The following is a 27,006-nucleotide window of genomic DNA, read 5'->3' on the forward strand; positions in this document are numbered from 1 at the left end:
TGCATAGGGAATCAGCAATTCACAACCCAGCCAGTTTTCAGGTTTTAAACAGAATGAATTTTATTAAGGCTCATATGCCCAGTATTTATGCAGGTCTGACCCCCCCCAGAAGGGGGGTTGAAAGAATGTTGTACATTAGATGGAGGGAACACGCCCTTTTACATGATACAATAGAATACCTTGCTCAAGCTGATAACAATTTAAACACAGACACACACTTGGCTTTCCTTATCATCTAGGGTCTGCTCTCTGAGGTTGATTAAACAATGGACTGTGTATCAATAACATTAATGACAGTGCACAATAGCTGAGGCTAAAGCTGAACACAGTTAACTCTTTCAGTGCTGACAGAAGGGTCTGTCACATCTACATAGCACAATATACAGCCTATAGACAACCTTTCTTATGTTATAGTCCAGAAGTGGCTAGGTTTGCCACAATAGATGTCCGGTGGAAGAGAACAGTTGATGCAGATATATCAACCCCTTTTGAGACCATGATTTAAAAACTGTTTGTTGGATTCCTGGTATAAATTCGTGATTCCCACATATTGGAAGAAGGGAAGAGCATTTAAAGTCTATTCCCAAATTGGAGCAAATCTTCTGCCATGCAGTGATAACATGCTTAAAGGTTATTAGATTTGTTAAAGTACTAGGGAGATTCCCTATTGAACAGTGCAGAATCGCCTTGAGAGAAAATGGTGAGATTATTTCTGTTTCAAGTTCATTAGAGGTGAATTTATTAAGATTCGTTAGCCAGTCCATAGTGGTTACAAAATTGTACAGTTTAATATCTGGAAACGCCAGCCCAGCATTCTCTTTTTTTGGGTGAGTTTTACTATTGATATGCAGGCTTTTTGCTTTTTCCATAAAAATTGTGAGCAAATTAAATAAAATTTATTTGCTGTTTAAAAATAAAAAGTGGTAAATTCTGTAACAAATACAAAATTTGTGGAAATATGATTGTTTTTATCAAGGGGATTCTGGCTGACAAAGAAATGGGAAGATCCATCCAGTTTTTAAGATCTAGATTTACTAAAGACCTGGGGAAAGTTCATCTCGTACCAAAATTTTGGATTTTTATGAAGTTGTATCCCCAGATATTTTATGTAATCTGTTGTTTTAAAAGGATGATGTACATAGCTATCTGGCTTCTTCATGATCCACATCAATTTGCTTTTTCCCAGATTGATCGTATAGCCTTAAATCAAGCTGAAAATAGTGAGCGAGTCTAATAATAAAGGTATAGATTTTTTTTAATTATAAAATCAGTAAGTCATCAGCATACAATAATATTGTAATCTTCTCAGTACCAAATTTCAGCCCTATCTATTCAGACCGGAGCAATATAGCAAGGGATTCTATAGATATAGTGAACAACAGCGGGGAAAGGGGACCTCCTTGACAAGTCCCCCGACCTAGTAAAATTCTAGCTGAGGGGTTACCATTAATCAATAAGTAAGAATAGGGATTTGTATATAATTTCCGGATAAAACCTACAAAACTGCCAATAAATCCAAACTGAGATAATGGGGCCCATTTATCAAGCTCCGTACAGAGCTTGTGGGCCTGTGTTTCTGGCGAATCTTCAGACTCGCCATAAACAGCATTTATGAAGCAGTGGTCTAAAGACGCGGAGACCGTATTGCTCTCCGCATTCAGCGAGGTCTTGCGGACCTTATCCGCACGGTCGAATCAGGACCACAAGACCTTTGATAAATAGACCCCAATGAATCTAGCAGGTGATTCCAAGAAATGGAGTCAAAAGCTTTCGCTGCGTCTAACGACAGCAGAGCCAGATCTATATCAAACATCTTCTTTATATTGGATTTTTTTGGTAATTGTTGAGGATTTGTATTCCAGAAATAATCCAAAATGACTTCCACTTTACGCAAGTTTAGAGACATATTCCTTCCCTGTATGAAACCCGTTTGATCAGGATGTATTATTTTATACAGAAATTTGTTTAACCTGTTCTCTAGAATAGACACAAGGATTTTATAATCGGCGTTTAAAATAGAGATCGGCCTATAGGAAGCTGGCTCTTCGGCATCCTTACCTACTAACTACTGGGAGCTAGCTGAGCATATCTGGTGAGCCAATGACAAGCGGGACATGTGTGTAGCCACCAGTCAGCTCTCAGTAGTAAATAAGTTTGTTAACAGAAGTGAAATTAAAAGTGTCATAAATTTACACATTCTATCTGAATCATGAAAGTGTAATTTCCTATCCCTTTAAGTATGATTTTAGTAAGATAAAATGTCTGTGTATAAAGTGTTGCTGGTGATTAATAATCTGGGTTGGTGTAGGTCGGGGTTATAATTTGATTTTGTTTTATGTACTGTTAAAGGGACAGTAAAGTCAATAATAAACTTAAATGGATTGAATAGAACATGACATTTCAAACAACTTTCCAATTTACTTATATTATCCATTGTGCTTAGTACTCTTAGTATTCTTTGTTAAAGAGTAATCCTAGGTGCACTCAGGAGCGTGTACGTATCTTCAGACAGCAGAGTTTGCAAGAACATTTACAGCATTTTATACAGTTACAAACACTGCTGCAGAGTGCTAAATACACGTGCACGCCCCTAAGCTCATAATATCAGTCTCCTAAATTTACTCTATAACAAAGGATAACAAAAGAACAAAGAAAATTAGATAATAGAAGTAAATTGGAAAGTTGGGTAAAATTGCTGCTCTGAGTTATCAGCGTTTAACTTTCACTGTCAGATTTGGCTTCTGTCTTTGATGATGTTTTCCTTGTTATTCTGTGATATTGCGTTTTTAATTATACAAAAAACACAAAATACTGGTCTGGATTACAATCACTTTTTATTTGCATGAAAAAACATTGTATATCATTATATAGTAAACAGCAGCATTACATGATATATGCACACATGGTATAAATATACCTAACACTTGTGCTCTTGATACAAAGGGATTTATCAGACATATAATGTTCCCTTTATATATACAGTATGTGCTATTATCAGTTCTTGTGGCTTCTAACTAACATGAAAACATCTAACAGACATAATATCAAGTTACAGGACATGACACACATATTACATACCCAGTATACATGTAGGTTATAGTAGCCATTTAAATTAAACTGATTATGATCACATGACACACATATTACATACCCAGTATACATGTAGGTTATAGTAGCCATTTAAATTAAACTGATTATGATCACATGACACACATATTACATACCCAGTATACATGTAGGTTATAGTAGCCATTTAAATTAAACTGATTATGATCACATGACACAAGGAGAGCACCTTATGTACCTGTTAGCCACTCCCCAGGTGGGAGTGGTATAAGGAAGCAAAGTTAAAAACAAACTTATTACTCTAAGCTGATTCGAAAAAAGGGGATGTAATATATGTATATATACAAATACATGCAGTGGAGATCAATATTGTGGGAACTATAGACATGGACAAATAAATATATATATATAAGTTGATAAATACATAAATTTACAGTCTTGGCAAAAAGGCTAAATAATTACTACAAAGGAAAAATTCCAAAATAAATTCCAAAGTAACCAAATTATGACACCAGTTCATAAATACATATATACAAACATGATTATACATATGTGTTAAAAAACAATCAATATGTAAAAAATTCATAAAGCATAAAAATGAACTTGGAAAACAAATACTTAGTCAAAGGCATAGATGGAGTAATTAATACTGGTACACTAAGCCAGAACATATCTATTGAAAATGTATTTATACATAATACATAATATAAACCATAAAATGACCATGCCAGCCCAAAGAAGTTAATAAGTAGCTTCAGATATTAGTTATTTATGGGATACTACAGGAATAAAGGTAGAATTGAGCACTATCTGTGCCAATAATTAATAATGTCTAATTCAGAATTGAAATCCTCAGGTACCAGGCTACCGAGCCTGTGTATCTAGCAAATCTCTTGTCTGGAGAGGATATGAAATAAATCACCTCCCCTAGGTGGTCTGGACACCAACTCGATAGCCTGCCACCTGAAGGTTCCAACATCTCCCAAGTGTACATCCAGAAAGTGCTTGGATAGAGCAGAAACAGCCCTCTCCTGGGAAACATAGGAGAGATGCTCCCTAATTCGCTTACCCACAGGCCTTGTGGTTCTGCCCACGTATTGTTTTTTGCACTGGGTGCATTCTATTAAATATATGACATATTTACTGCCACATTTAATACAACCCCTAGTGTCAAAAACTTCTGACGTTTTGGTTGAGGTAAAGGTTTTTGAAACAAACATGTATTTGTATATATACATATATTACATCCCCTTTTTTCGAATCAGCTTAGAGTAATAAGTTTGTTTTTAACTTTGCTTCCTTATACCACTCCCACCTGGGGAGTGGCTAACAGGTACATAAGGTGTTCTCCTTGAATACCTGTTAATTGGATATACTTTTGTTCTTATATTTTACTGTGGAGTACAGGGACTCCACTTCCGCTAGCACGTCCTGGCCGACACGGACTACAGCTGACCCGGATGACTCTGACTGATTGGAGAAGGAGTGCGTGATGGTGAGAGGCTGAGCAGTGTTATTTGGTATGAAGTTGAAGGATCTGTGTCTGACATCGAGGAATACAAGCAACGGATGGTAACAGCGGATCCCCGGCACTGTGAGAACGCATATTCATGCTTGGTGATGTGATTTTTTAAACTGTCTGTTTTGGCCCGGCTCTATAAATATATATATATATATATATTCTCAGCCTTGGAGACGAGGAACTTTGTTGGTTGCGAGCCTGATTAACGCTACCGATATACGAGCTGACAGGCCGGTACTATTTGTTGCATGATTTTCTCCTGCTTGTTTAATAGCGGGCTGCCTGGGAGATCACTCTTTAACGCTGGGCCACTCAGAAGTGCTAGGGGCTTTTTTGCCTGAAGTTGAAGTAACCGCTTGGAGGTATATTATTCTTATTGCCCCAATAGCTGTCTAGAAAAGTTCCTTAGCCTGCATGATTTTGCACAGTTTCAAAAGCTAGGAGGAATACGCTGTCCTGTATCCTGGTCTGCTCCTGTACGTCTTTATATATATATGCAATCTCCATTTAACACTGCATGTCGCGAAGGTGACAGCCTCCCTCAGCACAAAGTACAGCCCTGAACTTTGCCTTGCTGAGCAATACTTGTTGCTCATTTTTTGAAAAGTTTATTTGTGTGTAAATATTTGGTGTTTTGTGATACCCGATTTCAATAAAAAACTTTTTTCCACTTTTCAAACATGTTAAAGGTTTCTTACCTTGACAGCCCGGTTCAACTCACAGGATTACTCACAGCCAATTCGGTGCTTTGGATGTAAGCAACTAGGGCACAAAAGACCAGAGTGTCCCCTAAAAACAGCGAACCAAGCACAGTCCTGGAGAAGATCCGCCGGCGGAAACCCACGTAACCCTCAGCCTGCTGCTCACTGCGTAGAGGAGGAAGAATGCTGGGCATCCTACATGAAGAAGACCCCGTGCAAGCTGCCCACTGGGATAACCGGCAACTGGTTAAAGTGAATGGGAAGGAGGTCAGTGGTCTACAGGATACTGGTGCTACCATGACCTTGCTCCAAAAGAACTTGGTGCCTGAGAACCAGCACACCGGAGACACTGTGGCAGGGGGCGCTGTGTTCCGCCTACCTGTTGCCCGGGTACATTTGGATTGGGGAGTGGGCTCTAGACATGTGAATGTGGGGGTCATGAAGGACTTACCAGCTGATGTTCTCCTTGGAAATGACTTGGCCCCCCTTGTTTCTGCCTATGCTCCCATGGGTCCCGCCGATGTTAACCCTGTGACTACCCATGCCCAGATTTGTGCCGCAGAGACTGACCCACCTGCTGCTGAGCCCCAGGACGCTGAGCTCAGTAAATCTCTGTCCACTACTGATACGTGGAAGTCCCGTTACAATGCGCTGATGAAGGAGAAGAGTCAAGTAGAGGATGAAATGGTCACGTTAAACAATCACGTAACGGTGCTAGCGGGAGAAAAGAGGAGCGCAGAGGAAAAAGCGCATTTAGAATGGGAATCTCTGCTAGACAAGCTGCACAGACAGACCGCAGAAAACACCAGCTTCAGAGTGGAACATGAAACATTAAAGACAAACTTAGCGACACTGGAGGAGAAGCTGACGCTGGCTCATAGTGAGGTGCAGCAACTCAAGGGCACCCTACGTCAGTATGAAAGACTTGTGGATACCTATAAAGAGCAGGTACAAAAAACTTGTAAAGAAGCCAATGAGATTTGTCTCCAACTGGAAAGAAGAGTCTCTGAAAACAAAAACTTGAAGGAATGTTTAGCCCTGGTGTGGGCACTGAAGAAGTTGAACCCTTATTTATATGGACAGGAATTATCTCTCATAACGGGAATGCAGATGGATTGTCCCGGCAAACTGATATTCCTACCACCTCCGAGTCCAGTCATCCCCAAGTTGACCCGCCAAAGGGTCAAGCCGGGTCTGCCGGAGTGTTCCACCAGGAGGGGGCCATGTGACAGACCCCTCTGTCAACCTCCCTATGGATTATGGATTCAGGCATTATGTTAAGTCACCCTGTGCCCATTATAGGTACAGGGTGCAAATCCAACAGTACTGGAGGGGTTAACTTCAGTTTTGAGTAACTGTTATTGGATGGGTTAACTTCAGTTTTGAGTAACTGTTTTGTCTAAGACATTTGGAGTTGTTTTTAAAACCAGAAGTAAGCAGGAGAAGGACTATAATTAAGTATCTGAGCAAAAGGACCTGATTTTAAAGAAAACACAGAGCTCAGAGTTGAAGGAGAGTGTCAACCAGGTGGGAGACCTGCATAAATACCGGGCATATAGCCCTTACTTTATTGATAATAATTTATGTAAGAACTTACCAGATAAATTCATTTCTTTCATATTAGCAAGAGTCCATGAGCTAGTGACGTATGGGATATACATTCCTACCAGGAGGGGCAAAGTTTCCCAAACCTTAAAATGCCTATAAATACACCCCTCACCACACCCACAATTCAGTTTAACGAATAGCCAAGAAGTGGGGTGATAAGAAAGGAGCAAACGCATCAAAAATAAGGAATTGGAATAATTGTGCTTTATACAAAAAAATCATAACCACCACAAAAAGGGTGGGCCTCATGGACTCTTGCTAATATGAAAGAAATGAATTTATCAGGTAAGTTCTTACATAAATTATGTTTTCTTTCATGTAATTAGCAAGAGTCCATGAGCTAGTGACGTATGGGATAGCAGATACGCAAGATGTGGAACTTCCACGCAAGAGTCACTAGAGAGGGAGGGATAAAATAAAGACAGCCAATTCCGCTGAAAAATAAATCCACAACCCAAATCAAAAGTTTCAATTTTTATAATGAAAAAAACTGAAATTATAAGCAGAAGAATCACACTGAAACAGCTGCCTGAAGTACTATTCTACCAAAAACTGCTTCTGAAGAATAGAAAACATCAAAATGGTAGAATTTAGTAAAAGTATGCAAAGTAGACCAAGTCGTTGCTTTGCAAATCTGATCAACAGAAGCTTCATTCTTAAAAGCCCAGGAAGTAGAAACTGACCTAGTAGAATGAGCCGTAATCCTCTGAGGCGGGGATTAACCCGACTCCAAATAAGCATGATGAATCAAAGCTTTAACCAAGATGCCAAAGAAATGGCAGAAGCCTTCTGACCTTTCCTAAAACCAGAAAAGATAACAAATAGACTAGAAGTCTTTAGGAAATCTGAGTAGCTTCAACATAATATTTCAAAACTCTTACCACATCCAAAGAATGTAAGAATCTTTCCAAAGAATTCTTATGATTAGGACACAAGGAAGGGACAATAATTCCTCTACTAATGTTGTTAGAATTCACAACTTTAGGTAAAAATTGAAATGAAGACAGCAAAACCACCTTATCCTGATGAAAAATCAGAAAAAGGAGACTCACAAGAAAGAGCAGATAATTCAAAAACTGTTCTAGCTGAAGAGATGTCTAAAAGGAATAATACTTTCCATGAAAGTAATTTTAATGTCCAAAGAAAGCATATGCTCAAACGGAAGAGCCTGTAAAGCCCTCAGAACCAAATTAAGACTCCAAGGAGGAGAAATTGGCTTAATGACAGGCTTGATACAAACCAAAGCCTGAACAAAACAATGAATAACAGAAAGATAGCAATTTTTTCTGTGAAAACAGCACAGAAAAAGCAGAGATTTATCCTTTCAAGGAACTTGCAGACAAAAAACCCTTATCCAAACCATCCTGAAGAAACTATAAAATCCTAGGAATTCTAAAAGAATGCCAAGAGAATTTATGAGAAGAGCATCATGAGATAGAAATCTTCCAAACTCGATAATAAATCTTACTAGACACAGATTTACGAGCCTGCAACATAGTATTAATCACTGAGTCAAAGAAACTTCTATGACTAAGTACTAAGGGTTAAATTTCCATACCATCAAATTAATAATTTGAGTTCCTGATGGAAAAAAAAAATGTTAAGATATAAGGTCTGGCCTTAATGGAAGTGACCAAGATTGGCAACTGGACATCCGAACAAGAACCATATACCAAAACCTGTGCGGCCATGCTGGAGCCACCAGCAACACAAAAGATTGCTCCCTGATGATTGTGAAAATCACTCTAAAAAGAAGAACCAAAGGCAAAAAAATATAGGCAGATTGATAACTCCAAGGAAGTGTCAATGCATACACTGCTTCTGCCTGAGGATCCCCGGACCTGAATAGGCCCCTGGGAAGTTCCTTGTTTAGATGAGATGCCATCAGATCTATTTCTGGAAGCCCTCACATCTGAACAATTTGAAAAAACGCATCTGGGTAAAGAGACCATTCTCCCGGATGTAAAACTTGATTGACAGAGATAATCCGCTTCCCAATTGTCTATACCTGGGAAATGGACCGCAGAAATTAGACAGGAGCTGGATTTAGCCCAAGCAAGTATCTGAGATACTTCTTCACAGCCTAAGGACTGAGAGTCCCACCCTGATGGAACCCAATAAAATTGTCACTTGTCTGTTAGAGATAAAGACATTGACACAATCTACCTGGAAACCTAAAAAAGGTGACCCTTGTCTGAGGAATCAAGGAGCTTTTGATAAAAAGATCCTCTAACCATGTCTTGAAGAAACAACAAAAGTTGAATCGTATGAGATTCCGCAGAACGAAAAGACAGCCAGTACCACGAGACCATCCAAATAAGGAAACACTTGAGAACCTTGAAAAGATTCTTAGAGCTGTCGCTAGACCAGAAGGAAAAGCAACAAATTGGTAATGCTTGTCAAAAAAAAAAGAGAATCTCAGAAAATGAAAATAATCTGAATGAAAACAGAAAATGAAGATATGCATCTATTGTATCTATTGTAAACAAATAATGCCCTCACTGACCAAGAGGCAGAATAGACCATATAAACACCATTCTAAAAGATGGTACACTTATATGACAATTCAAAAAGATTTTCAATCTTTGGGACAATGAATAGTTTGAATAAAAACCCCAAACCCTGTTCCTAAAATGGAACTGGTATAAATACCCCAGAAAACTCCTTGAGGTCCTAGAGCCCCAACGGGTGACCAGCTGCGCTTCACAAGTACCCAATACAGGTCTGAAACACACTTCAGGAAAGTGTGAGCCTTACTGGAATAGCTGGAATATGTTAGAGAAAAAAAGACTTCTCACAGGCGGTTTTTACTCTGAATCCTATTCTGTACCCAAATCTAAGAAGTTTGGACCGAATTGAAACAAACACATTTTAAAAAAGTCTTAACCTGTCCCTTACCAGCTAAGCTGGAATAAGAACCGCACCTACATGCAAATTGGGGAGCTGACTTTGATCTTTTAAATGGCTTAAATTGAATGAAGAAAACTTCCAATTATAAACATGTTACTTGGGGAAGAATTAGGATTCCGTTCCTTAGTAAGAACAAAAACTAATATAAGCTTAAGATTTAGTCTTAGAACTCAATCTTGAAGCCCAGAGTAACAGTTGAAGAATTGAATCCAATTGTGAACCAAATAATTGATTACCTTGGAAACAAAGAAATATGGAAATCAAATTAGCATTCCAAGATTGAAGTCACAAAGTTCTTCTAGCTAAAATAGCTAAAGACATAGATTAAACCTCATTTGCGAAAATTAAATAAAATGACGACACAAATGAAATTATTAGCATGTTGATCAATTTAACAATGCTAAACAAATCATAATCCAAAACTTGTTGCACTAAAGTATCCAACCAGAAAGTTGAAGCAGTTGCAACATCAGCCAAATAAATTACAGGTCTAAGAAAAGTACCTGAAAATAAATAATTTTCCTTAAATAAGATACAAGTTTCCCATCTGAAGGAAAAAAAATAAATACTATTTGCTATAGAAATAGTAGTATGAGCAAGAGTAAAGATAGCCCCATTAACTTGGAGAATCTTTCCTCAAAACTTAAACTAACTGCCGGCAAAGGATACAATTTAAAAACCTTAAAGAAGGAATAAAAGAAATTCCCGGCCTATTCCATTCCCTAGTATCAGGAACTGGAAAAAAACCTCTGAAGAAACCACAGAAGGTTAATAAGCAGAATTTAAATGTTAGCTAGTCTTAAAATCAAAAGAACTAGTTACTTCAATATCCAAAATAATAAACACCTTTTCAACAAAGAACGAATGTACTCTATTTAAAAATAAAAAAGTAGCTTTGTTAGTGTCAATATCTTATGAAGAATATTCTGAATGAGAAAAAAACACCATCAGAGGAGGATAATTCAGTATGTTGTTGGTCATTTGAAACATCATCAACTAAATGAGAAGTTTAAAAAAGACCTAAAAATGTTATTAGAAGTCGGGATGGCAGACAAAGCCTTTAGAATAGAATCAGAAAAATATTCTTATAAATTACTAAGTATATCTTGTACATTAGATGTAAAAAGAATAGCAATAGATAATGCATAAATACTAATGGACTCTGCATGTAAAAGTTTATCATGATAACTTATTACAAACCATAGCTAAAGATAAACATTCATAACATTAAAATAAATTAACTTAGCTTTGGTAGGACTGATATCAGTCATCTGGAATCCAACAGTATTTTCTGATACAGGAACAGTTTTTGGAATATCTTGCAATATATAATAGAAAAACAACATATAAAGCAAAATTATCAAATTCCTTAAATGACAGTTTCAGGAATGGGAAAAAATGCAAACAGAACAGGCCTCTAGAAACCAGAAGCAACTAAAAAATGAGACTTAAATAATGTTAAAAATCTGGCGCCAAGAATGACGCCCACATATTTTTTGACGCCAAAAACATCTGCAACAAACACGAGAGGCAAAAATGACGCAACTACGTGAAAACTTCCGGCGTCAACTACGACGCCGGAAATGACGTCATTGACGTCAGACAAACGTCAATCTCGTGCCAAACAGCCCGCAATTTAAAGGAAAAAAGTTAATTAAAAATTTAGGTAAGAAAAATATTTAAATTCATATGCATTTTCCCCCCAAAAATGAAACTGACAGTCTGAAAGAAGGAAAATAAACTGATTGACCTGAATCATGGCAAATGTAAGTATAAAACATATATTTAGAACTTTACATATAAAAGTGCCAAACCATAGCTGAGAGTTTCATAAATAAAAGATAAGACTTACTTACCCAAAGACACTCATCTACATATAGTAGATAGCCAAACCAGTACTGAAACGAGAATCAGTAGAGGTAATGGTATATAAGAGTATATCGTCGATCTGAAAAGGGAGGTAGGAGAAGAAATTTCTATGACCGATAACAGAGAACCTATGAAATAGATCCCCTAGAGGAAGACCATGGTATTCAAATAGGCAATACTCTCTTCACATCCCTCTGACATTCACTGCACTCTGAGAGGAAAACCGGGCTTCAGCCTGCTGCGAAGCGCATATCAACGTAGATATCTAGCACAAACTTACTTCACCACCTCCATGGGAGGCAAAGTTTGTAAAACTGAATTGTGGGTGTGGTGAGGGGTGTATTTATAGGCATTTTAAGGTTTGGGAAACTTTGCTCCTCCTGGTAGGAATGTATATCCCATACGTCACTAGCTCATGGACTCTTGCTAATTACATGAAAGAAAAAAGGTTTCTTCCCTTGTGAATCCTTTCATACGTTTTCAGAAATTTCATTTGTTTAAAACTTTTATTTCATGTAATTGGCAAGAGTCCATGAGCTAGTGACGTATGGAATATACCATCCTACCAGAAGGGGCAAAGTTTTACAAACCTCAAAAGGCCTATAAATACACCCCTCACCACACCCACAATTCAGTTTTACAAACTTTGCCTCCTATGGAGGTGGTGAAGTAAGTTTGTGCTAAGATTTCTAAGTTGATATGCGCTTCTCAGCATTTTGAAGCCCGATTCCTCTCAGAGTACAGTGAATTTCAGAGGGATGTGAAGGGAGTATCACCTATTGAATGCAATGGTTTTCCTCGTGGGAGATCTATTTCGTAGGTTCTTTGTTATCGGTCATAGAGATTCATCTCCTACCTCCCTTATTCAAATTGACGATATACTCTCATATTCCATTACCTCTACTGATAACTGTTTCAGTACTGGTTTGACTATCTGCTATATGTGGATGGGTGTCTTTTGGTAAGTATGTTTTCAATATTTAAGACACTCTCAGCTATGGTTTGGCACTTTATGCATTAATATAAAGTTCTAAATATATGTATTGTACTTATATTTGCCATGAGTCAGGTTTATGTATATTTCCTTTTCCAGACTATAAGTTGTAAAGTCTTTTTTCAATTGACTGCTTTTTCATTAAAATTTGTGGGCAAAATTAGGCTTGTGAGGGCGCAAAATGCCAAAGTTTCTTGGCGTGAAATTTTTTGGCGCAAAGGTACGTCCGATGACGCAAATTCGTAATTTCTGGCGTCTTAGTTGACGCCGAGTTCCTTCCAAAAAGGTTGCGTCTACAATGACATGAGTGTATCATTTCTGGATGTTGTTAACGCCAAAATAATTTCAGTTTGCGTTGTACATCATACTTGGCGCCAAATATTTTCATTATTTAAAGCCCCATACCTATATGCCTCTTGCCTTTTTCTTTGTCAGAGGGCTATGCTGAAAGTAATTTTAATGTCCAAAGAAAGCATATGCTCAAACGGAAGAGCCTGTAAAGCCCTCAGAACCAAATTAAGACTCCAAGGAGGAGAAATTGGCTTAATGACAGGCTTGATACAAACCAAAGCCTGAACAAAACAATGAATAACAGAAAGATAGCAATTTTTTCTGTGAAAACAGCACAGAAAAAGCAGAGATTTATCCTTTCAAGGAACTTGCAGACAAAAAACCCTTATCCAAACCATCCTGAAGAAACTATAAAATCCTAGGAATTCTAAAAGAATGCCAAGAGAATTTATGAGAAGAGCATCATGAGATAGAAATCTTCCAAACTCGATAATAAATCTTACTAGACACAGATTTACGAGCCTGCAACATAGTATTAATCACTGAGTCAAAGAAACTTCTATGACTAAGTACTAAGGGTTAAATTTCCATACCATCAAATTAATAATTTGAGTTCCTGATGGAAAAAAAAAATGTTAAGATATAAGGTCTGGCCTTAATGGAAGTGACCAAGATTGGCAACTGGACATCCGAACAAGAACCATATACCAAAACCTGTGCTCCTCCTGGTAGGAATGTATATCCCATACGTCACTAGCTCATGGACTCTTGCTAATTACATGAAAGAAAAAAGGTTTCTTCCCTTGTGAATCCTTTCATACGTTTTCAGAAATTTCATTTGTTTAAAACTTTTATTTCATGTAATTGGCAAGAGTCCATGAGCTAGTGACGTATGGAATATACCATCCTACCAGAAGGGGCAAAGTTTTACAAACCTCAAAAGGCCTATAAATACACCCCTCACCACACCCACAATTCAGTTTTACAAACTTTGCCTCCTATGGAGGTGGTGAAGTAAGTTTGTGCTAAGATTTCTAAGTTGATATGCGCTTCTCAGCATTTTGAAGCCCGATTCCTCTCAGAGTACAGTGAATTTCAGAGGGATGTGAAGGGAGTATCACCTATTGAATGCAATGGTTTTCCTCGTGGGAGATCTATTTCGTAGGTTCTTTGTTATCGGTCATAGAGATTCATCTCCTACCTCCCTTATTCAAATTGACGATATACTCTCATATTCCATTACCTCTACTGATAACTGTTTCAGTACTGGTTTGACTATCTGCTATATGTGGATGGGTGTCTTTTGGTAAGTATGTTTTCAATATTTAAGACACTCTCAGCTATGGTTTGGCACTTTATGCATTAATATAAAGTTCTAAATATATGTATTGTACTTATATTTGCCATGAGTCAGGTTTATGTATATTTCCTTTTCCAGAATATAAGTTGTAAAGTCTTTTTTCAATTGACTGCTTTTTCATTAAAATTTGTGGGCAAAATTAGGCTTGTGAGGGCGCAAAATGCCAAAGTTTCTTGGCGTGAAATTTTTTGGCGCAAAGGTACGTCCGATGACGCAAATTCGTAATTTCTGGCGTCTTAGTTGACGCCGAGTTCCTTCCAAAAAGGTTGCGTCTACAATGACATGAGTGTATCATTTCTGGATGTTGTTAACGCCAAAATAATTTCAGTTTGCGTTGTACATCATACTTGGCGCCAAATATTTTCATTATTTAAAGCCCCATACCTATATGCCTCTTGCCTTTTTCTTTGTCAGAGGGCTATGCTGTTTGCATTTTTTCCCATTCCTGAAACTGCCATATAAGGAAAATGATAATTTTGCTTTATATGTTGTTTTTTCTCTTACATTTGCAAGATGTCTCAATCTGATTCTGTCTCTGAAACCACTGTTGGAACCCTGCTGCCTGATAACAGTTCTACCAAAGCTAAGTGCATCTGCTGTAAATTTGTGGAGATTATATCTCAAGCTGTGGTATGTAATTGTTGTCATGATGAGCTTTTACATGCAGAGAATGTGTCCATCAATAATAGTACAATGCCTGTTGTTCCTTCAACATCTAATGTACATGATATCCCTGTGAATATAAAAGATTTTATTGCTGATGCGATTCAGAAGGCTTTGTCTGCCATCCCACCTTCTAATAAATGTAAAAGGTCTTTTAAAACTTCTCATAAAGTTGATGAAATTTTAAATGACCGACAACATATTTAATTATCCTCCTCTGATGAGGATCTATCTGATTCAGAATATCCTTCCTCAGATATTGACACTGACAAATCTACTTATTTATTTAAAATGGAGTATATTCATTCCTTGTTAAGAGGTGTTGATTACATTGGATATTGAGGAAACTAGTCCTCTTGATATTAAAACTAGTAGACATTTAAATTCTGTTTATAACCCTCCTGTGGTTACTCCAGTGGTTTTTCCAGTTCCTGATGCTATGTCTGATGATTTCTAAGGAATGGAATAGGCCTGGTACTTCTTTTATTCCTTCTTCAAGGTTTAAAAAAATGTATCCTTTGCCAGCAGTTAGATTGGAATTGTGGAAAAAGATCGCTAATGGAAGATAGTACTTCTTTTAAAGACCCTTTAGATAGGAAACTTGAATCTTATCTAAGGAAAGCTTATTTTTTATATTCTGGCTATCTATTCAGGCCTGCCATTTCTATGGCTGATGTTGCAGCCGCATCAACTTTTTGGTTGGAAAGTTTAGCACAACAGGAAATGGATCCTGATCTGTCTAGCATTGTTTGCTTGCTTCAACATGCTAATCACTTTAATTGTGATGCCATTTTTGATATCATCAAAATTGATATTAAATCAATGTATTTATCTATTTTAGCTAGAATAGCTTTGTGGCTCAAATATTGGAATGCTGACATGGTATCTAAGTCTAGATTACTATCTCTTACTTTCCAAGGTAATAAGTTATTTTGTTCTCAGTTGGATTAGATTATTTCAACTGTTACTGGAGGGAAGGGAGTTTTTTTGCCTCAGGATGAAAGACCTAAAGGTAAATCTAAAGCTTCTAACCGTTTTCGTTCATTTTGACAAAATAAGGAACAGAAACCTAATCCTTCCCTCAAAGAATCTGGATCCAATTGGAAACCTTCTTCAAGTTGGAGTAAATCTAAACCATTTAAGAAACCAAAGCCAGCCCCCAAGTCTGCATGAAGGTGGGGCCCTAATTCCAGTTCAGCTGGTAGGGGGCAGATTAAGATTCTTCAAAGACATTTGGGCAGATTCTGTCCAAAATCAATGGATTCAGAGTATTGTCTCTCAAGGGTACCAAATAGGATTCAGAGTAAGACCTCCTGTGAGAAGATCTTTTCTTTCATGCATCCCAGCAAATCCAGTAAAGGCTTAGGCTATTCTGAAGTGTGTTCCAGACCTGGAGCTTTCAGGGGTAATCATACCAGTTCTGTTTCAGGAACAGGCTCTGGGGTTTTATTCAAATCTAATCATTTTCCCAAAGAAAGAAAATTCATTCAGGCCAGTTCTGGATCTGAAAATTTTGAATCGTTATGTAAGAGTGCCAACTTTCAAAATGGTGACTATGAGGACTATTCTGCCTTTTGTTCAACAAGGGCATTATATGTCCACAATAGACTTACATGATGCATACCTTCATATTCTGATTCATCCAGACCACTATCAGTTCCTGAGATTCTCTTTTCTAGACAATCATTACCAATTTGTCGCTCTTCCATTTGGCCTAGCGACAGCTCCAAGAATCTTTTCAAAGGTTCTCAGTGCCCTACTCTATGTAATCAGAGAACAGGGTATTGCGGTGTTTCCTTATTTGGGCAATATCTTGGTACTTGCTCAGTCTTTACATTCTGCAGAATCTCACATGAATCAACTAGTGTTGTTTCTTCAAAGACATGGTTGGAGGATCAATTTACCAAAAAGTTATTTGATTCCTCAGACAAGGGTCACCTTTTTAGGTTTCCAGATAGAGACAGAGACATTGACACAATCTAACAGACAAGAGACAATTAAAATTGGTTTCAGCTTGTCGGAACCTTCAGTCTCAATCATTCCCTTCAGTAGCTATCTATGTGCATGGAAGTTTTAGGTCTCATGACTGCAGCATCGGACGCGATCCTCTTTGCTCATTTTCATATGAGACCTCTCCAGCTTTGTATGCTGAACCAATGGTGCAGGAATTATTCAAAGAGATCACAGTTAATATCCTTAAATCCCAATGTTCGACTCTCTCTGACTTGGTAGTTAGATCACCATTGTATAGTTCAAGGAGCCTCTTTTGTTCGTCCAACCTGGACTGTGATCAAAACAGATGCAAGTCTTTCAGGTTGGGGAGCTGTCTGGGGATCTCTGACAGCACAAGGGGTTTGGAAATCTCAAGAGGGGTGGTTACCAATCAATATTTTAGAACTCTGTGCTATTTTCAGGGCTCTTCAGGTTTGGCCTCTGTTGAAGAGAGAACCGTTCATTTGTTTTCAGACAGACAATATCACAACTGTGGCAGATGTCAATCATCAGGGTGGGACTCACAGTCCCTTAGCTATGAAAGAAGTATCTCGGATGCTTGCTTGGGCGGAATCCTGCTCCTGTCTAATTTCTGTGGTTCATATCCCAGGTATAGACAATTGGGAAGCAGATTATCTTTGCCGTCAGACTTTACATCCGGTTAGTGGTCGCTCCATCCAGATGTGTGTTCTCAGATTGTTCAGATGTGGGTTCTTCCAGAAATAGATCTAATGGCTTCTCATCTAAACAGGAAACTTCCCAGGTACCTGTTCAGGTCCAGGGATCCTCATGCTGATGCGGTGGATGTGTTAACAGTTCCTTGGTGTTACCAACCTGCTTATATTTTCCCACCTCTAGTTCTTCTTCCAAGAGTGATCTCCAAAATCATCATGGAACAATTGTTTGTGTCGCTGGTAGCTCTAGCATGGCCGCACAGGTTTTGATATGTGAATCTTGTTCGGATGTCCAGTTGCCAACCATGGCCACTTCCATTAAGGCCAGACCTTCTGTCTCAAGGTCCGTTTTTCCATCAGAATCTCAAATCATTAAATGTGAAGGTATGGAAATTGAACACCTAGTGCTTAGTCATAGAGGTTTCTCTGACTCGGAGATTAATACTATGTTACAGGCTCGTAAATCTGTTTCTAGGAAGATTTATTATCGAGTTTGGAAGACATATTTCATGGTGTTCTTCTCATAAATTATCCTGGCATTCTTTTAGAATTCCTAGAATTTTACAGTTTCTTCAGGAAGGTTTGGATAAGTGTTTGTCTGCAAGTTCCTTGAAGTTACAAATCTCTGCTCTGTTTTATTTCACAGAAAGATTGCTGATAGTCACTGTTTTGTACAGGCTTTGGTCAATATAAAGCCGGTCATTATATCAATCTCTCCTCCTTGGAGTCTTTATTTGGTTTTGAAGGCTTTACAGGCTCCTCCATTTGAGCCTATGCATTTTTTGGACATTAAACTACTTTTTTTGGAAAGTGTTGTTTCTATTGGCCATCTCTTCTGCTAGAAGAGTTTCAGAATTATCTGCTCTTTCTTGTGAATCTCCTTTTCTGATTTTCTGCAGTTTTGTGGACCTCATTTAAATTTCTACCTAAGGTTGTGAATTCTAACAACATTAATAGAGAAATTGTTGTCCATTCTTTTGTGTCATAATCCTAAGAATTCTTTGGAGAGATCCTTACATTCTTTGTATGTGGTAAGAGCTTTCAAATATTATGTTGAAACTACTAAAGATTTCAGGAAGACTTCTAGTCTATTTGCTATCTTTTCTGGTTCTAGAAAAGGTCAGAAGGCTTCTGCCATTTCCTTGGCATCTTGGTTAAAGCTTTTGATTCATCAGGCTTATTTGGAGACGGGTCAGGCCCCGCCTCAGAGAATTACAGCTCATTCTACTAGATCAGTCTCCACTTCGTGGGCTTTTAAGAATGAAGCTTTAGTTGATCAGATTTGCAAAGCAGCAACTTGGTCTTCTTTGCATACATTTACTAAATTCTACCGTTTTGAAGGATTTGCTTCCTCGGAAGCAGTTTTTGGTAGAAATGTTCTTCAGGCAGTTGTTTCATTTTGATTCCTCTGCTTATGTTTTAAGTTTTTTTTTTTCATTATGAGAATAAACTTATATTTTTGGGTTGTGGAAAAAAAAATTTCAGCGGCAAATGGCTGTTATTTTTTATCCCTCCCTCTCTAGTGACTCTTCTGTGGAGTTCCACATGTCGTATATACCTCTGCCTAAGGGCTGTCACTAAATGAGTGTTTAGCAACAGATGTATATGTACGATTCTCGTAAAAGAGGATAAAAATGAGATGCTTGTAAGAATTATTCTTAATATGGCTTAATTTCGCCTTGGTTAGACAAAACCCTAACTATAGACAAATATTTAATCTGGGTTATCTAACAGATTAAATTAATACTCATATTTATCAAATATTAGTTGACATAAACTATTTATTAATCACAGAAAGATCAATACATACCCCGAGATCTGGAGGCTGAAGATAACAATAGCCTTATACAAAGGCAAAGCTTATATACACATTTTAAGCCAATGAAATCAAAGCATACCATAAATGAAAAGGCTATCTTTGTATATTTAAACTTCCTTAAAAAGACTTATAATTTTGGCTGACATATAGAAAATACTATTTTAACTTGTTCATGTGCAGTGCATTAGAGTGTTAATAATACTATGTGTCTAGCTAGCAGTATAGGTGTTTTGATTGACAACAGCAACTGAATGTAAATGTCACAGTTTTAAATACATTGTCTTTAAAACACTATTTAATCCATTACTAACTAAACTGAGTACAGAATAAAAATATCTAGGCGCTCTACGTCAGTCACACAGAATCCTAAAATAATGAAAGAGAATAAAAACAACAAGGTGATAGTTATCTATATAGAGCTATATATATGAGAACAACCAGCTTAATTGTATTAAAAACTAAGCTCGTATATAACAATTCAATAGAGCTCATATATACCATGTCATATATTATGTTTTGCTATTATGCTATGGAGATATATACAACCTGATGTCCAAGAAAGGAAAATGGGTCTGTCCAAATGATACTAATAAAATATTGATGTTAATTTGTCACAGTTCCCTTAAGTTTATGTTTCTTTTTTCTTCTTTGTTAATGGCTCACAATAAGTTGTTACACACTGCAGGCAAAGTTTCCAATGTTAGGTCAGCTTGTGTCGGGTGCTGCTCTTTGATCTGTTGCCTCTTGTGCTTCAGATGGAAAATGCAGAAATCTAAGAAAAAAAGAAAAAGCGCATCCTCCGATTCAAGTGAAAGAATTTATTGACAACAAAATAAGCGCTAACAATATGCACTTACAAGATTAAAAATGATTCGAGCCTGTAGAGTAACCTTTCAGCTGCCGCTGAAAGAGACTGTCTTAGGTTTCCTCCCACAAACACCGCTCACACCTGCACTCCTGCTGTATCAGTATACAGTTCTTTTTGATACCAAGTCTATAACGGGTACAGCGGGTTTGGACGGTTATGCAGACAGAGTTCCTTATCCAAAGTTTGATGAAAATATTGGTCCTTAATCCTCAACGCGTTTCCCCCGACGCCGGTCGGGCTTTCTCAAGAGGTGATAGTTTCGTTTGGTGACTGAGCACTCGCGGGCTTTTTTTAGATTTCTAACAATAACGCCCCCAGGTTGAAACAACCAATCAGTGTGGTCTCAGTGATGACGTAGCCGGAGACTTTCCGAGCTCCGGTATTAAGCACAGTCTGTTATTTACAAATGTCTCTATGCTTTATATATGGTTCCACACAGTAGTAGCCTTCTGTTACATAAATATTAATCATATTTCATTATATATATATTGCAACAAAGTATCTGAATTTGGCAAAGGAAACCTCTGTGCAGAAAATATTGCGGAACAAAGTATCTTAAACATTACGTTAAGACATTCATATACTAATACATTTGCAAAGATGATACTAAAAAGCATATATACACTCAAATACCAAAATACATCGTGAGTTCTAAAATTGATAAAAACTAAATTATTGACTAACTGTATAATCTGTCATGATGACTTAGATGGAGACAATGTTTGAAAATTTGGTTACATTAAAAACCTAATAATAAATATTCCTTTCTTAATTAGTTTATAATAATACTCCCCTATAGTTAATTAAAATGCTTAAAATTAGAAAAAGTGCAAAAGATTCAGTTTAAAACCCTAAAATTTATATTGGATCTAACTGAGTGTGTCTCGGTCACATAAAAGCCTGGATGTCTAGATCCACATTTAACCCTTTTGGTACTGAGCTATTTAGTTTATATATCCAGTATGTTTCCTGCTTCCTTAATTTTAGTAGTCTATTATCCACTGAAGGTGGTATCCAATCGATAATCTGAATTTTTAGGGACCTGGGGTCACAGTTATGAATTTCTACAAAATGTTTTGATACACTGTGTTTCATTAATTCAATTTTAATGTTGTATAGGTGTTCACTAAAACGTCTTCTTATTTTCCTTTTAGTACGGCCTACATACTTTAGGCCACACCCACAGGTAAGGAGATATACTACATATATAGCATCACAGTTATTTTTAAATGTAATTTCAAATTCCTGAGAATGGCCTGGATTACTAAATTTAATAGAGGGATTAATATGAGTACACATGCTACATCTGGATTTACCACATCTTTTTGTCCCTTTTTGGTTAGTTAACCAGTTACTATTATTGCTAATAGTGGTAGTAGTGCTCTTTAATTTACTGGGTGCTAAGATATTCTTTAAATTCCTGCTTTTTTATATATAATTTTAGGATGTAAACTGACTAATCCTATCTAAGTTAATTTAATTTATAACTCTTCCATATTCTATATCTTAATTTATATCTAAATGTTTTATCTATGAATAAGATATTTAATGTGTAATTCTTCTTTGAAATTGTATATTTTCTAATCATGATTTTATAATTTATTCTAATCATGATTTTATAACTCCACATTCCCCCACTTTCTTTTCTTTTTGTCAGACACAATCCCAATGATTAAACACTAAGGGCCAACACAGAAGAAACTACCAGACATATACCAGACATATTTCAAACAATAGACAGTGGATTTGACGTCATACACTACTATAAAGAATGTTCCAATAATTACATAGTTCATAGGTAAAGATGTTCAAGTCTTGATTGAAGGAATCAAATCCATAGCAGCGTCATTGCAGAGAAAGTTCAGTTCATAACTACCTTAGTAGTAAGATACATTTGTTGCAGAATTGAAAGCAATAATGTCTGTAGGAGCAGTTCCATCAAGAAATACAACATGTGTAATCTTCACAGTGCTTACAAACAGGAACAAATAGTGTATATAACCACTGAAAAGGCCAAGGAAGAACCATAGGGTGAAACAAGTAGATAACACAGTTAGTTGCAGGTAACGATTGCAGCAACCATAGGTAAACTTGTCACAAGGCCTCAGCATGTCCAGTAGTAGTCAGGCAGATCAATTCAGAAGAGCCCAAGTGCAAATCAAAAGAATTCCATCCAGACACCAAGAAAAGAGAGAGATAGGAGTATCCTAAAAAAAAAATTAAAAGAAAGTATAAGCATACAATATTGATATCAAATTATTCTATATGTCAGTCAAATTGGATTAGAAAGCCTAGTTGTATCAAGCGAAACTGAATAAGCAGAATATAAAGGTACATAAAGTTTTTGTTGTGAATTAAGATGTTCCAGGGTTGTAAGTTGTCTAATTTTTTGTTTAAATGCTTTTGATAACAAACACAACCACACATAAAAATAAACATAAAAATTTGAACAATAGTTAAAACAATAACAGGGTGTAACATAATATAAAAAAATTGAGTAGCTGTACTACTATATCCAAATACAGATTCCCACCAAGATATATTTGCATCCTGTAAAATACTAGAAGTAGCTGATTTTAAAATTCCTTGTTCATGTTCAACTGTAATTTTAGTATCTACAGAAATATGTTTTACATTTTGTAACAAGGAAGAAATTACAGTAGAATCAGTTAACCATTTCTTCATTTGTGATCCCATACCCAAAGGTAAATTATAAACAGAAAAATTCATAACAAGGTCCCATATTAAATTTAAAGTAATATTAAGAGTTTGGGGCATGGTAAAATTCCAATTAGATGATGCAATATATTTAAGTGGAATAGTATTACACCAGGTAATAAATGAGAACTAGCAAATACATTATCCTGTGTTTGGAATATAATAGTATCAGAATTAAATAAATGAAAACAAACCCTGTCAGATCCTAAATAAAATACCGGTCAAAGTACATTAAAATGACTTTGTAAGGTACAAGACTTTTGATTTTCCCAACATGTTTCATTGGTTGTATGGAATTGTGAAAGGGAACAGATAAACGAATTTGCATTGGAATGACACAATGATACATTAACAAGTGTCCATTTCGATTCATTAATGTTATGTGACACCCATTGATGTGACAATACTGGAAACAGTAATGAACCATTAGCAGGAAGACCAATTGTCGCTAAGCGATAAATAATAGTATCTTTACCAGACCAAGGAATTAATGTATGAATCATACAAAATTCAGTGGTGCAGTCAGATAAAATTACTTCCCACCATAAAAGATGTGTCATGGCAAAATTAGTGACTGACTTAGATGCAGCTAAACTTAAAGAAGCTGGCCACTTTCCAGACCATAAACTTTGAAGTTGAATCTTTAAGTCAGTAGATAGATCAGATTGTACTTGAGAGCATAACATAGCCCAGGCTGTCTCATGTGTAAAATGATATAATTCATTTACTAAAACATTAAATTTATTTTTAATAATATTAGTAATATCCACCATAACATAAGTTTGATGTTGCTGGAGATTAGCAATATTATTGTTAATTCCATATTGAGTATCTAAGCCTGTAGCTGCATGAGAGGCAAGATTTGCTAATTTATAACTTAATATTTCAGAATTTATTTGTGCAGTAGAGCCAATCATACTACCATATGCTCCCAAGCCAGTTGCAAGTACATCTCTCCTAGGTCTATGATTAGATCGAAGAGAAACATTTTGCAGTAAACTTTCATGAAACCACCATTGGAATGATTTTTCTTGTACAGACACAAAGGGAGTGCAGTTTGAATATTGTGTAGAAACCATCCATCTTGACAATTGAAGATGCCAAGTAACTAAACGATATTCAACATCATAAGCAACTTGTGTCGCAGAATCTAAACGTACCTGAATAGGATCCCCTTCATGAAAAAGGTTTATCTAAGGAGGTAGGTATAGGTTTAGACAAAGGAAGTGAAGTAGTAGTATGTACAAATATACTAATATGAACAGAAAATTGGGAAATACCATGGTCCATACATTGCCATAATCCTACAGAATCAAAAGGATTCAAATGATTAATTAATAAAGTAGCAGGTATATAAGAAACATTAAATAAATCTACTGTGCTACTTGTATCACAAGATAAAATATTATCTGACATAACCAAAGGAACTTGTTTATCATCATGTAGAAATCCTGCAGGAGAAGAAAGTAAATCAATACTGCATAGGAGACAGATGTTCACTCCTGTATGGGGTATGCCACAATATCCTGGAATAATAAGATGAGAAGCATTAATATACCATTCTTGTAAATAATCAAACTTTTTCACACTAGCAACAAAAAGTGCAACAAACTGAGGAGAAATAGAAGGATGGGAAATATGATAAATAGGTCTTGAAGGTGAAAGGACGAGACGATTAAAACTTGATAACATCAGAGTTATTAAACTAGTATCAGCTGTGGAGTGAGATTTAAGAAACATAGGCTGATAATCAAATTTTTTAGTAGAATTATCATTCTGTGGTATACTCCTTACTTTATTATGAATTATTTGGGAAACAAATATATTAGAATAGCAAAAACAGATAAGCATTACAGTCAAAAAACAACATGCACATGCTTTTAAAGAAAACATATTAAATGGTTAGAATAAACTATGTGGCGATAATATAATAAAAATATAATATGGCTTAAATATTTCAGGCAACCTTATAGTCCAAGAAAATATATTAACAACTAAAATAAAATATATATGTATTTTCTTAGACAACTTAACAATGTATATGAAAGCTATAAGCATAAATATAACAGGCATAATATGAGGTAGTCTTAGAGTGTAGGAATTGTTCAAACAAATAACAAACTGTTCCAAGACTGGTTCTTTTGATCCTTTTATAGCAGTGTCATTCACAGTATAGTTGTTCAAATCCTATCACAGTTAAAAGCAGAATTTTGAACAGACTGAGGATTCACAAGTATTATATTTATGTATACCTGAATAATTAAACCATTTCTTTCTTTCTTTTTTTTTTTTTTCAAAAGAAACTATATGTTGTTTCTCAGTATTCATGCTGTCTTAGTTTTCACACAACTTATATTGCATAGCATGCTTATTTACATATATACAAACCACTTGTAGTCTTAAGAAAAAAGATGTTAAAATCACTTTGTTGTTCCTGAAATAGACTTCAAAAAATCATTTAGGAAGAGAATCAATGTAAAAGATTCATTTTGTAACTTAAAACCCTATGTCACAGCAAACTGCTTTTTACAGCATCTATCAATCAACTGTGAAAAGGGAACTAAGAGCAGCTGTTCTTTTACAAATCTGTCAGTATTTCTTAGTTCAGCATTAGAAACATTTCTTAAGTTAGAAAACTCAGTTTTATAGTTTTCATTTACAGATTTAACAAAAGATAGTCCTTGAGATAAATAATTTAATTTACTATTTAAGTCTGATTTAGCATTAATTTCCTGACCTAGAGACCCTTTTGCCTTATGCAAAGCAATCTCCATATCATCAAAATCTTTAGATATTTTATCATAATGGGCCATTAGAGATTGTAACTTTTCAGCTGAGATTACCTCATTTTCTGATAAAGCAGGAGGGCGTGATAGAGGAAATACTGGAATAGCCTCAGAACTTTGAAAGTCTGAATAAGTGTTTTTATACAAGGGAGGAGCAGATGGTGTAACACATGCATCTGAATTGTCTAAAAACACATTCTCATTTTGTTTCAGACTATGGGGAAGGTCAGTATTTAAAGTACCAATTTGAATAAAACCATTTTGTTTAGTACAATACATAAAAATACCACTGCCATATGTACTGAGAATTTAACATTTGCAGAGGTTTGTCGCAAATTTTGCAAAGATTCAACAACTTCTTCAAGAGAAGTATTAGTATTTTCTAATGTAGAAAGTTTATCATTCAGAAGACCACATGTATGTGCAGATAACATACTATATTTCCTACCGTCTTCTAACTGTATCTCTAAGGAATCTAAAAGAGATGCCTGCAAATTATAATTAATATGTAATTGCTCATTTAAACTTAAGGATTTCAATAAGGTTCCTAATAGTCCTTCTAACATTTTATCCTTTTTAACCACAATGTTAGCAATTACACAATCCTGAAACACATAAGGGAGATTATACAATACAGGGTGGATCTCTAATCTATGTCAATTAAGTCAAAATTTATGGTGTGCACAGCCATAATTTAACTCTATTTGATAAAAAAAGAATAAGTTACTTACTGAGCATCAAGCAAACACACACACACAGTGTTCAAAGTCCAGCTTAAGAATGCACTATGGTCCAAGGGTTTCAAATTCCAACAGGACGATGCCCCCAATGTGTCGTATATACCTCTCTTGTCTAAAGGGCTGTCACTAAATGAGTGTTTAGCAACAGATGTATATGTATGATTCTCGTAAAAGAGGATAAAAATGAGATGCTTGTAAGAATTATTCTTAATATGGCTTAATTTCGCCTTGGTTAGACAAAACCCTAACTATAGACAAATATTTAATCTGGGTTATCTAACAGATTAAATTAATACTCATATTTATCAAATATTAGTTGACATAAACTATTTATTAATCACAGAAAGATCAATACATACCCCGAGATCTGGAGGCTGAAGATAACAATAGCCTTATACAAAGGCAAAGCTTATATACACATTTTA

This window comes from Bombina bombina, chromosome 5 (genome assembly GCF_027579735.1).
Source record: "Bombina bombina isolate aBomBom1 chromosome 5, aBomBom1.pri, whole genome shotgun sequence".
Classification (NCBI taxonomy): domain Eukaryota; kingdom Metazoa; phylum Chordata; class Amphibia; order Anura; family Bombinatoridae; genus Bombina; species Bombina bombina.